Source organism: Narcine bancroftii, chromosome 3 (assembly GCF_036971445.1).
Source record: "Narcine bancroftii isolate sNarBan1 chromosome 3, sNarBan1.hap1, whole genome shotgun sequence".
NCBI classification, from domain to species: Eukaryota; Metazoa; Chordata; class Chondrichthyes; order Torpediniformes; family Narcinidae; genus Narcine; species Narcine bancroftii.
The window spans coordinates 248,301,940-248,314,744 of NC_091471.1; the positions used below are offsets into that span (position 1 = coordinate 248,301,940).

At 42.7% G+C, this 12,805-nt stretch overlaps 1 protein-coding gene across 3 annotated transcripts in view; it reads left to right on the forward strand.

The window, feature by feature from the left end:
• Positions 1-12,805, forward strand: part of spc24 (SPC24 component of NDC80 kinetochore complex) — a 120,751-nt gene that overhangs the window by 13,883 nt on the left and 94,063 nt on the right. The gene's annotated exons all lie outside the window — the stretch shown is intronic.

The window sequence follows — 12,805 nt, forward strand, 5'->3', positions numbered from 1 at the left end:
ATCATCAATGCTGTGGTCCTAGTTGCTCTGTCATGTTGTTGGGCAGGCCATGTGGTTCTCATGCCTGACACCAGACTCCAAAAACAAACTGGTCTGAGCTTTGTCACATGAGAGGTTTATCAAGCGGACAGAGAAAAAGATCCAAGCTTTCTTGAAGTGCAACATGCCACTGAATTTTGGAAACTCCTGGTCCATGACTGCTCAAAGTAGAAGAGGATCATTGAAGATCGAATTGAGAACCTCAACATTATGTATTGGGAACTGGTGGCGGAAGCATCTTACAAATTGCCCATCCCTTCAGCTACCCCTTTGCCCAACTGTGAAAGAGTCCACAGTTCCACTTTTGAACCATAGAACATTAAAGCACCAAAACAGGCCCCTTCGGCCCTTCTAGTCTGTGTTGAACCATTTTTTTTGGCCAAGTCCCACTGACCTGCAGCCTCTCCCTCTGTAGCCCTCTATACTTCTCCCATCTATATACCTGTCTAAATTCTTTGTAAATGTTAACATTAAGCCTGCATTCACCACTTCAGCTGGCAGCTCATTCTGCACTCCCACCATTCTGTGTGAAGAAGTTCTAAATTTTTCCCCTTTCATCTTAACCCATGTCCTCTGGTTTATATCTCACCTACCCTCAGTGGAAAAAGCCTATCTACATTTACTCTGCCTATCCCTCTCATAATTTCTAAATACCTTTATCAAATCTCCCTTATTCTTCTATGCTCCAGGGAATAAAGTCCTAACCTGTTTAACCTTTCCCTGTAACTCTGTTCCTAAAGTCTGGGCAATATCCTAGTAAATCTTATCTGCACTATTTCAATCCTATTGATATCTTTCCTGTAGTTGGGTGACCAAAACTTCATACAATACTTCAAATTTGGCCTCACCAATATCTTGTACATTATCATAACATACCAACTCCTATACTCAATACTTTGATTTATGAAGGCCAATGTGCCAAAAGCTCTCTTTACATCCCTATCCAACCTTGACACTACTTTCAGGGAATTATGTATCTGTATTCCCAGGGTCCCTCTGTTCTACCACACTCCTCTGTGTCCTGCCATTCACCGTGTACTCCCTCTCTCCTTCCAAACTTCATCACCTCACACTTGTCTGCATTAAAGTCCATCTGCCATTTTTTCAGTCTATTTTTTCAGCTGGTCCAGAACCCTCTGCAGGCTCCGAAAACCTTTGCTGTCCACAACGTCTCAAATCTTGGTGTCATCTGCAACTTGCTGATCCAATTTACCACATTATCACCCAGATCATCAATATAGATGACAAACAGTAATGGTCCCAGCATCGATCCCTTTGACACACCACTAGTCCTAGGCCTCCAGTCTGAGAAGTAATTGTCCTCCATCGCTCTCTGACTTCTTCCATCCAGCCATAGTTGAATACAATGAATGCCTAGCCTCTGAGCTTTCTGGACTAACCTCCCTTGTGGGACCTTGTCAAATGCTTTACTAAAATCTATGTAGACAACATCCACAGCTTTTCCATTGTCAATTTTTCTGGTAACATCAACCTCAAAAGAAATCTCATCTTCAGTCATGAAGGATTGAAGAAAAAAAACAGACCTATTGACTGCCATTCTCTTAACGTGTCACTGAAGACTTGCTCTTTGTTTCTCGCATCATAAATCTTCAAATTATTATTTCTTTGCTAGAATTTCAAGTGACGTTCCATGGTCCTTCCATTGTACTAGAATTCTTTGGCTTGGCTTCGTGGATGAAGATTTATGGAGGGGTATGTCCACATCTGCTGCAGGCTCGTTGGTGACTGACGAGTCCAATGCGGGACAGGCAGGCACGGTTGCAGCGGTTGCAAGGGAAAATTGGTTGGTTGGGGTTGGATGTTGGGTTTTTCTCCTTTGTCTTTTGTCAGTGAGGTGGGCTCTGCGGTGTTGCTGCCCGTCGAACTGTGAGGCGCCAAGATGCACGGTTGGAGACGATATCAGCCCTCTGGGGGTGGTCAATGTGGTAGGCACCAAGAGATTTCTTTAAGCAGTCCTTGTACCTCTTCTTTGGTGCACCTCTGTCTCAGTGGCCAGTGGAGAGCTCGCCATATAACACGATCTTGGGAAGGTGATGGTCCTCCATTCTGGAGACGTGACCCACCCAGCGCAGTTGGGTCTTCAGCAGCATGGATTCGATGCTTGCAGACTCTGCCTGCTCGAGTACTTCGATGTTAAGTATATTAAGTATATCAAATTAACAGGTAATTGAACATGGATAACAGAATTAATGTATTTGACTATTTTATGGTGGTTTTGCTGAGCAATGGGGATATACTGATTTGTGAGGATATACTGGCAAGATACGTACTTACAGAGGCATGCAGGAAACTTCAGATGCTGGAAGGTGAATACAATCTGTTCAAGTTTATTATAATTTACTGTACATATACAACCAGCCAAAATAAGACCCTGGTGCACACACCCACAATACACAGCACATGAGATCATTTTGAATAGATAGAAATGTCATGGGATGATTTACCCATTTACAAGATGCTGATCATCAAGCTCACAGCCTGTGGGAAGAGCCTATTTCCCATCTTGGTAGTCCTGATTTTGATGCTCCTGAACCACCATCTTGATGGTGGTGGGTCAAAGATGTTGGGTGAAAAGGGTCCTCTAATTCTTTGAGCCCTATTTAAGCAACGCTGCCACTAAATGTCATCAATAGAGGAAAGAGAGACCCCTGTGATCTTGGTTGTTTTGATGATCCTCTTTATTGACTTCCAGTCCAAGGTTTTGCATCTACTGCCCAGTAGCAACAAGTTCTGTGTCACATTCACATGGCCTTGTGTACTGTTCCACCATGACCACCTGCGAATTGGAGGAGCAACTTTTCCAGTTTCTTCTAACCTGCTTTCCTCTTTTCCCCTACCTCTCTTCTCTTCCCTTTTCCAGTTCTCCCTCCATTCACCTGGCCATCCCTTCCCCCCCCCCCCCCCCAAAGATCACTGCTGTCCCCTCCCTCACTTCACCTATCACCTCCTGCCTTTGCAACCACCCTTCCCCCAATTCTTTTATTTGAACACCTGCTGGCATTTTTCCATACCTTGATGAAGGGCTTCAGCTCGAAATGTCAGTTACATAAAGGACAATGCTTGACCTGCTGAGTTTTTCCAGTTTTGTGTTTTACTTCAACCGTGATGTTCGCAGATTTTCATGTTTTACATATGATACAGGAAGAACTTTGTTGGACGAGCAGCATCACTTCTGTTTGTTTGCTTTCCATATTTGGATTTGTGATGTGGGGGGGGTAAATACAATTGGATGGGAGGAAAATAATAACCACCTCCCCCTATCCTTTCTGAAAGAGAAGCAAGGTGTAATTTTTTAAAAAAACTGCTAATATTTTACAAAAGCAATGTTTGCAAAAGAATTGAATCTCAAACATTGAGGTAATGCGTAGTGTGAAAGTGGAGGACGTACATCAGCTATGGAAAGAATACAGCAGTTATAAGATGGCACAAAAAAGTTGTGAAATAATAGGTTCAAAACACATTCCAAGTATAAAAAAAAATGCATGTTCATCTTTCCTGCTAATGATACAATACCCTTTTGTAAAAAAAAAGGCAGCTTAGCGCAACTGATCCTCAACATCTGTAAGGAGATGCATTTCATTTACATTGCTGCAAGATGGCAAACTACACAAGGTACTGCTAACTTAACTGTGTATGCATTCTACTCTGTCCCCTCTAATTTGTGTACATTGCTGCACTTTGTTGTGCAATTCTGAACTCTAGTTTTATCACTTTGAAAGATTGCTTCATATTTCTCTCTTTTCCTTTTATACCCATTTCACTGAATTAAAGGTAAAGCAGCAATTCATAAAGGGGACCATATGCCTCCAGCGGGGAGCACAGCACATTTAAGAGGGGGCCAAGGACTGAAATCCTTAATAAGGGGTGGGTCCAAGATGTCTAGGGGAGAGAGGGATGGAAGAAACCAACTAAACTTGACTGTTTCACAGGGAAGGGGATCCATAAACTTTGAGCAGAGTCCTAAGGGGGCTATAGCCAAAAAAGGATGAGAATGGCTACATTAAAGGATATTTAGCAGAATGTCACATCACCAGAACTTTGAAACAGGAATCAAGTATTGACCAAAATGTTGACTGTCTATTTCCCTCTATGGATGTTGCATGAACCACTTGAATTCTTCCAGCATTTTGGTTTTTGCTCAATACCTCTCTCGGCTGGTGGACAGAAGATTTTCCTTATCTGATTCTTGTGCAGCTGAAGGGTCATTGCAACCTTATACAGGAAAACCTCTGGGATCTGAAATTCAAGCAACTGGCAACAAATTTTTAAAAATAGGTAAAAATACATAAGTTTAAAATTGTATATGCTTTCTGAAGTAACACTTAAATCTTTGGTGAAGATGGGAACAAATATTCAGACAGCGAAGCGCCTTTGTTGTGCTTTGCTCGTAGCTGTTTAGAACCATAGAACAATTTTAGCACAAAAACAGGTCACCTTGGGCTCTCTAGTCTGTGCTGAAACCATTTTCCTCATCCCACTGACATGCACCAAGCCAATAGCCCTCCATACCTCTCCCATCATGTACCTGTCCAAATTCTTCTTAAATGTTAAAACTGAGCCACCTCCACACTTCCACCACTTTGAATAAAGTTGAGTGAAAGCAATGGCATCACCCAGGATGAAGAGCTGGTTGATGCCTCTCACTGTTGGGGTGACTCTCTTAAAGTGTCTCTTTATTCCTGCTTTGTAAGAGTTATCTAAACTACTTTAAGGTTTATATATTCATGCAAGTGAAGTTTGTTCGGTGTAAGGACAGTATGGTATTTTTGTCTTTTTTAAACTTTATATCTTTCTTAATCCAGATGTGTTAGGTATTGTAAGAGTAAGCCTCAAGCAACTGTAAATAACTTATTTGGCACCTACCAATCCTTATTGGTGCCAGATACCAGGGGTTTTACTGTATTACCATTGAGGTGGCTGTCTGTAAACGAGGTCACTTTTTGGAATGTGATTGCCAAGAAAGCCTGCAGAGAGATTCACTTCAAGTTGAAGTTCATCCCAAATGTATAACACGCAACTCTGTCCTATGAGCTGTTTATAGAGACAGGCTAAGATGACTTATCTCCTCGACTTGAACTTCCCCTAGACTACACTAAACAGAGTGCACCAACAGCGCAAAATAGACTGCCTGCCCTACAGTGTCTCTCTTTTTGCTCTATGATTGCTGTGTATTTATTGTCTCTTAATTCAATTAGTTTATTATAGTTTTTCTTTATATTTGGCTGCAGCAATAAAAAAAAAAGTTTGGTACATATGAAAATTGTACAATGAGCATGACAATAAACTTGTCATTGTCAACTCCTACTGGAAGCCCATCAGCTTTGTGAAGGATGTTCTCTCTCCAGCTGAATCCTGATCTTCCAGTGAAAGGAGCCTTCCTTAAATCAGTGCTGTAGATGGCACACATTAAGGTTCAGGTTTTCATATAGAGATCCTTCTATATCCTTGAAACTTGAGCTGACAGTGCAAAGGTTGTGTAAATGAAGGCCACTCTTTACAGTTTTCTTGCCACTGCAAATTGTAGTTGGAACCTATGTAAAGGAAATTCTTGGGCTGTTTTCTCGAAATATATGGAAAAAATCTGTCATCCTGACAAAATGTAAAGAGAATGATGGGGCTTATACTGGGGGAAGAAATGACAAATGAATATTTTAAATAATGTATATTTGCAAATTTTATGAATTGTCATTTTTAAATAACATTCAGCTCAAGCAGAAAATAAAAACAATGAGTAGTGGTGACTCTCCCCTGTTAAATATAGAGCATTGCAGCACAGCCCTTGATGTGCCCACCAAAAAAAATATAACCCAGCTTATGTCATACACTCCATTTTTCTTTCATCAATGTGCCCATCTCAGACTCTTAAATGCCCCTAATGTTTCAGCCTCAACCATCACGCCTGGCAAGGTATTCCAGGCACTCACAACTCAATGTGATACCTTTCTCACTTCACTTTATACAGGTGTTTGCTACTCTCGCCCTGGGATAAAGGTACTGGCTGTCTACCTTATCTATGCCTCTCAGAATCTTATAGACTTCTACAGTGTTAAGTCACCTCTCATTCTTCTTCACTCCAAAGTCCTGTCTCTGCTAACCTTGCTTCATGACTTATTTTTCTATTCATGCAACATCCGAGTAAGTCTCCTTTGCACCATAGCTTTCTCCATCCTTCCTATAACTAGTCCTAGTCTATAATCACTCTCCCTTAAACATAGCATCATTCCAAAAGTAAAATAACAGGTAACAACATTTCTCTCAATTATATGTACAGTTCATAACAATAAGCCCTGCAACTTCAAGTGGTTTGACTTTTCCAGAAACTAGCAGTTTAACGCAAGGCTAAAATTAGTGTTAAAACACCCACATAGACCTAACATCCTAACCACTGTGATTAACATACTTTGTTTCAAAAACTGATAAAAATCAACATTTGCATCCCAGCATAAACTTGAAGTCAACACCCTTACCACAAACATTTATGAATTTGAATTTAAGTTTCCCCAGGCAACAAGGTGAAAATGGATTTCTGTGCATGCTTTGATATGAACAAGGTAAAGAACCTGAATCAATTACACTAGATATTTCAGCATATTTTACTCTCCAGTAAGTAGCCCAGGTCAGAGGGAACATATGCCAATGTCCAATATCAGAAGGGCACCCACATACTGCAGTCTGGCATTTGCACTTTCAGGCACTTCTGACTATTTTTGAGAATGGTTTAATGTTTAGGAGTTAATTGTGCATGTGCTCTCTTTAATGTCTACATGTGGGAGAAAGGCATATAACCAAATGTTGAAATGTAGATTAAATAGGATGGGCGGGGGTTCGTATGGTGCAGAAGAAACCACAAGGCTTACTGCTCTGCATAAAATGTTATGTAATTCAAAGTAGCTTTGGAACCTTGCAGTCAGCATAGAATTGAGATTGTATCATAAATTTATTAAATTAGGGACTGAAGGAATGAATGAAATGTAGCATTTAAAAATTATTTTGCAGGAAAGTAAGATGTATATTATGGGGCCATAATTAAATTCAAAACTCAGAATAATTTTGTGCTGCAGGAAATTTTACATGTACACAGTCCCTAATTATTCCTTAAGAGAATTGTAATGCTTTGACTTTCCTGTGATTTTTTTTTAACTGAATTGTGCATCTCTTAGCAACCGATCCTTTTAACTGATTCCATGATAATCTGATTTGGCTCCGGAGTGATAAATAATTTTAAAAACCAACAGCCACGTCCCATCCTCTGCTGTGGACCAGCTGCAGCTTGCTGTTTTATTAGTACCTCTCACAAATAGTTTAGAGGAACCACGAACAAGATGAATAAAAATAAATGTTCATCCTGTCCAGAAAAGTACTTGCAATATCTCTGCAACCTTATCCTTTGCAGATACCACCAAAGAAATGTACAATGTGAATGCAAAAAACTGTAGACACCACGATGGAAGTAAAAGCAATGCTAGAGAAACTTTTAGTGTCCTTTATATATAAAATATAAAGGACATCCATCAGCCAGCTCCCCACCATGACTACCAGCCCCCCCCCACATCTCCATCGGGCACACAAAACTCAAAACGGTCAACCAGTTTACCTATCTCGGCTGCACCATTTCATCGGATGCAAGGATCGACAACGAGATAGACAACAGACTCGCCAAGGCAAATAGCGCCTTTGGAAGACTACACAAAAGAGTCTGGAAAAACAACCAACTGAAAAACCTCACAAAGATAAGCGTATACAGAGCTGTTGTCATACCCACACTCCTGTTTGGCTGCGAATCATGGGTCCTTTACCGGCATCACCTACGGCTCCTAGAACGCTTCCACCAGCGTTGTCTCTGCTCCATCCTCAACATTCATTGGAGCGACTTCATCTCCAACATCGAAGTACTTGAGATGGCAGAGGCCGACAGCATCGAATCCACGCTACTGAAGATCAAACTGCGCTGGGTAGGTCACGGCTCCAGAATGGAGGACCATCGCCTTCCCAAGATCGTGTTATATGGCGAGCTCTCCACTGGCCACCGAGACAGAGGTGCACCAAAGAAGAGGTACAAGGACTGCTTAAAGAAATCTCTTGGTGCCTGCCCCATTGACCACCGCCAGTGGGCTGATCTCGCCTCAAACCGTGCATCTTGGCGCCTCACAGTTCGGCAGGCAGCAACCTCCTTTGAAGAAGACCGCAGAGCCCACCTCACTGACAAAAGACAAAGGAGGAAAAACCCAACACCCAACCCCAACCAATCTTGATCTGATCCATCCCAAAACCTCTCTTTGTACCAGTCCCTCATTGATTTAAGATCCCCAATTTTTCAAAAATGTATTTACTCGTTCAATAACCCAGCCACCATAACCTTTTAGCATAGAAAATTCTAGACTTATTCCACTGTTTGTAAAAAGAAAATTCTACACACTTCAAAATATATAGAAATAATTATAAATATGTCCCCTTATTTGAGACTTTTTCACTGGTGGAAACCTCTCAACATCCATCCTTTGATGTCCTTGATATAATACAACACAAGGGTTTAGCAGATACATTCTTTTCTCCAGATTGGACCAACTAGAACATTTAAAAAAATTCCAAGAGCCTACCATATTCCACACGACGCATTTCCCCAAATAATGTTTTAAAGAAATTTAGATATACATCATGGTAACAGCCCATTTCGGCTCTTGAGTCCATGCTACCCAATTTACACCCCAATAACCTACATCCCCAATATATTTTTCAACAGTGGGAGGAAACTGGAGTCCCTGAGGAACACCCAAGCAGAATGGGGAGAATGTAAAAAACATCCTTACAGGCAGCGTGGGATTTGCCCATTCTTACATACTGTAGGGACTACATTGTAGCATGTGCGCTACCATGAAGTGTGGAAAGAAGACACACACGAGGTGTCAAAGTTGAAGACTGATTTATTGCACTGGCAGCTCTGCTTATATTCTCACCCCCGCTGATGACAGAAGTGATGTCACGGCACCGCTGATCTCCAATTGGGTGGTGTTCTTGCTGTTGCTCATTTCCCGCTGTGTAGGTGGTGGTCACCTGGGATGAAGGTCGTTGGCCCCTGCAGGGTTGCTGCGTTTGTCGGCCATTTTGTGTGCTGGGGCGTGACCTTGTTAGGGGGCTGCTACCCGACCACCCCTCCCCCAAGAACTGGTGATTGGAGGCTATGTAGAGATCCAGGTGTGCTGGTTTGAGGCAGTTGATAGTGAAACTCCCTTCCTTACCACCGATATCCAGCACACATGTCTGATTACCTTATATGGCCCCTCATACAGCAGTTGCAGAGGTGTTTGGTGTGCCCCCTCTGAACAAAAACGTACTCACAGGTCTCTAAGTTTCTGCGGATGTAGGCTTTGCCCTGGCTATGCAGCAGAGGTGCTAGAGTGCCCAGCTTTCCCCTCAGTTTAGTCAATTAGGCTATGGGGTCCTCTGGGTCCTTGGCACTGGCCAAGGACTCCCTTGGTATTGCCAATGGTGCGCTGTATACCATCTCACTTGCTGAGGCGTGTGTGGACCAGGGTAAATCGTCTGCCCAGTTTGGCCTCTTGAGGCTATCAAGGCTGCCTTTAGGTGCCTGTGGAACCACTCCACCAACCCATTGGCCTGAGGGTGGTAAGCTGTGGTATGGTGAGCTGGGTTCCCAGCAACTTGGCCAGTGCCACCCAGAGTCCCGAAGTGAACTGTGTACCTCTCTCGGAGGTCATATGCTCCGGGACTCTGCACCTCGACAACCAAGTGGCCTGGAGTGGGTCTCAGTGGATGTGTTGGCCAGCGGTACCACCTCCGGCCACCTTGTGAGTGATCAATCATTGGTGAGGAGATATCTTGCCTCACAGTCGCCCCACAATATCAATATGGACATGGCTGAACTGATGTCATGCTGGCTCGAAGGTATGGGGGGGGAGGGGTGCCCTGATCTGCACCTGCAATTTGGATGTCTGGCAGAGCGTGCAGGTCTTGGCCCACTGACTGACCTGTTTCTACAGGCTGTGCCAGATGAACCTACTGGCTACCATTTTAACAGAAGTCCTGATGGCTGGATGTGCTGGGTTGTGCACCGCGTAAAAGACCTACCACCTCCACACTGCTGGCATGATGGGGTGGGGTTTACTGGTGGAGACGTTGCAGAGGAATGTCTGGTTGCCAGAACCATTGATGACATCCTCCAGCCTGAGGCTGCCGTTCAGTATGCTGGGATCTCGGGGTCCTCCTGCTGAATGCTGGCTGGGGCAGAATTGTCAATTCCCTGGAACAGGGCCTGGACAGACTCGATGGCAGGTCAGGACTGTGTGTCAGCCACCGCATTGGTCTTGACTGGTGAACTCAGACATGTATGAGAGGTGTCGCTGCTGCCTGGCCGACAATGGACCAGACACTTTGTGAAAGGCAAAGGTTAACGGTTTATGGTCCATGAAGACCCTGAATTTCCTGCCTTACAAAAAAATACCATAAGTGCCTGACTGCCAGGTACAACATCAATAGTTCCCAGTCAAAGGAGCTGTATTTGAGTTCGGGTGGCTGAAGGTGACTGCTAAAAAAGGCCAGGGGCTGCCATTGCCCTTGATGAATTGCTCCAGTACGCCCCCTACTGCTGTGCTGGAGGCATCTTCTGTGAGAGCGGTTGGCGCCTCTGGTCTGGGGTGTACCAGAAGGGTGGCGTTGGCCAGTGCGTCTGTGGAACACCTCCGAGGCCACATTGTGCCAAGTAATGTCTTTACCCTTCTGCACCATGGGTGCAAAAAGGGGGCATGATGTGACCTGCTGCTGGTATGAATTGGTGATAAAAGTTAATCATACGGGCAAATATTTGCAAACCCTTCACTGTGCAGGGCTTTGAGAAATACTAAATTACCTCTACCTTTTTGGGCAGGGGTTTCTCTCCAAGCTTGTTAATTTATTGATTTTTTAAAATTAATTATATAAGATAACCTTGATTAGAGGGAGGGGATAGATTAGAATTAGTTTTAGTTTTTAGGTTTTTCTTTTATGCAAGTTATTTAAACAAATGGTTGCATAGATCATTTCAATTACATGTTTTTGAGGTATAAAGCAATTTATGATGTAGTTTTATCTTTTTTGGCTTCTTTTGTGTGTGCTTATGCATATACAAATGAATTATGCATTTCTCAATTCTGTATGTATGCTTATATGTTAAACTCTTAAAAAAAAATTTTAAAGATAGATTGTTGAGTAGGCTTATAGGTCAGCACAACATTGTGGGCTGAGGGGCTTGTTCTGTGCTGTAATGTTCTATACCAGTTCCCCAACTTTAGAGATGGAAGATATAAGGGTCACTCTCACCAGTCAACTCCACCTGATTAGTCTCAAATATAAGGAGAGATACCTGCCCTTTATTTGGTCTAACATTTTCTTGATGTTGGAAGGCAGGAAATATTTGCATCACCCAAATATACCGTTTGTTTGGAAAGTTAAAGCTGTTGATAAGAGTTGCTCTTTGCCATTGTTGCTCTTGTGGTTACATGAACATTTCAAAATAGGCCAGCTGAATTTGAGATATAGTGGCTGGCTCTTTCATAATGTCCTGCATATTCGTGGAAAATGATGAATTAGAAAAATATTTTCTGAACTAAAAATGTTGAAATTTGTTAACATTAGTTCTAGAGGTGGCAGCCACCTGCCAACATTCTTTCAAGTGATCATTTGTCATTTTTAAACTCGGGTAGCATATGTTACATTATCTGATCATTATCCCTTTGCCCTCTCTGGAATCTTGTAAATGGACATGCTTCCTACTTGTCAGATAACTTTACTGGCCATAGAAGTGCTCTGACACATTTGGAAGGTCACAAGATATAGGCCCATTGGCCCATCGAGTCTGCTCCACCAGTCTAATCATGAGCTGATCCATCCTCCCACTCAGCCCCAATCCCCAGTTTTCTCCCCGTAGCCCTTGATGCCCTGACTAACCGAGTACTTGCCAATCTCTGCCTTAAATACATCTAACTTCCACAGCTGCCTGTAGCAACAAGTTCCACAGACTCATGATCCTCCAACTAAAGAATTTTTTCCTGATCTCTGTTTTAAATTTTAAATTTAAATTTTGAAAATTTGGACATACAGCAGTTACAGGCCATTTAGGCCCATGCTGCCAAATTTATACTCCATTAACATACACTCCGGTATGTTTTGAACGGTGGGAGGAATCCAGAGTCTCTGGAGAAAACCCACGCAGACATGGAGAGAACGTACAAACTCCTTATAGACAAATTGAAGCCCTTTTACCTGAAGTTGTGCCCTCTTGAGTTAGAATCCCCTACCATGAGAAACATCCTTGTCACATCTATTCTGTCCAGGCCTTTAAGAATTCGAAATGCTTCTATGAGCTCCCCCCTCATTCTCCTGTACTCCAACTAGTAACAGTCCAAGAGCCAAGGTTTCTCATATGTTAACTCTTTCGATCCTGGTATTATTCCAGTATACCTCTGAACCCTCCCCAATGCCAGCATGTCTTTTCTCAAATAAGGTGCCCAAGTGAGGTCTCACCAGTGCTTCTTTATAGTCTCAACATTACATCCCTGCTCTTAGATGCTATTACTCTAGAAAAGAATACCAACATGGCATTCACCTTCTTCACCGCCATCTCAACCTGGAGGTTAACCTTAAGGGTATTTTGAATTTTCTCCCCATCGAAATAATAGTCTGCCTGTCTATTTCTTATACCAAAGTATATGACCATACACTTTCCAACATTGTATTTCATCTGCCACTTTTT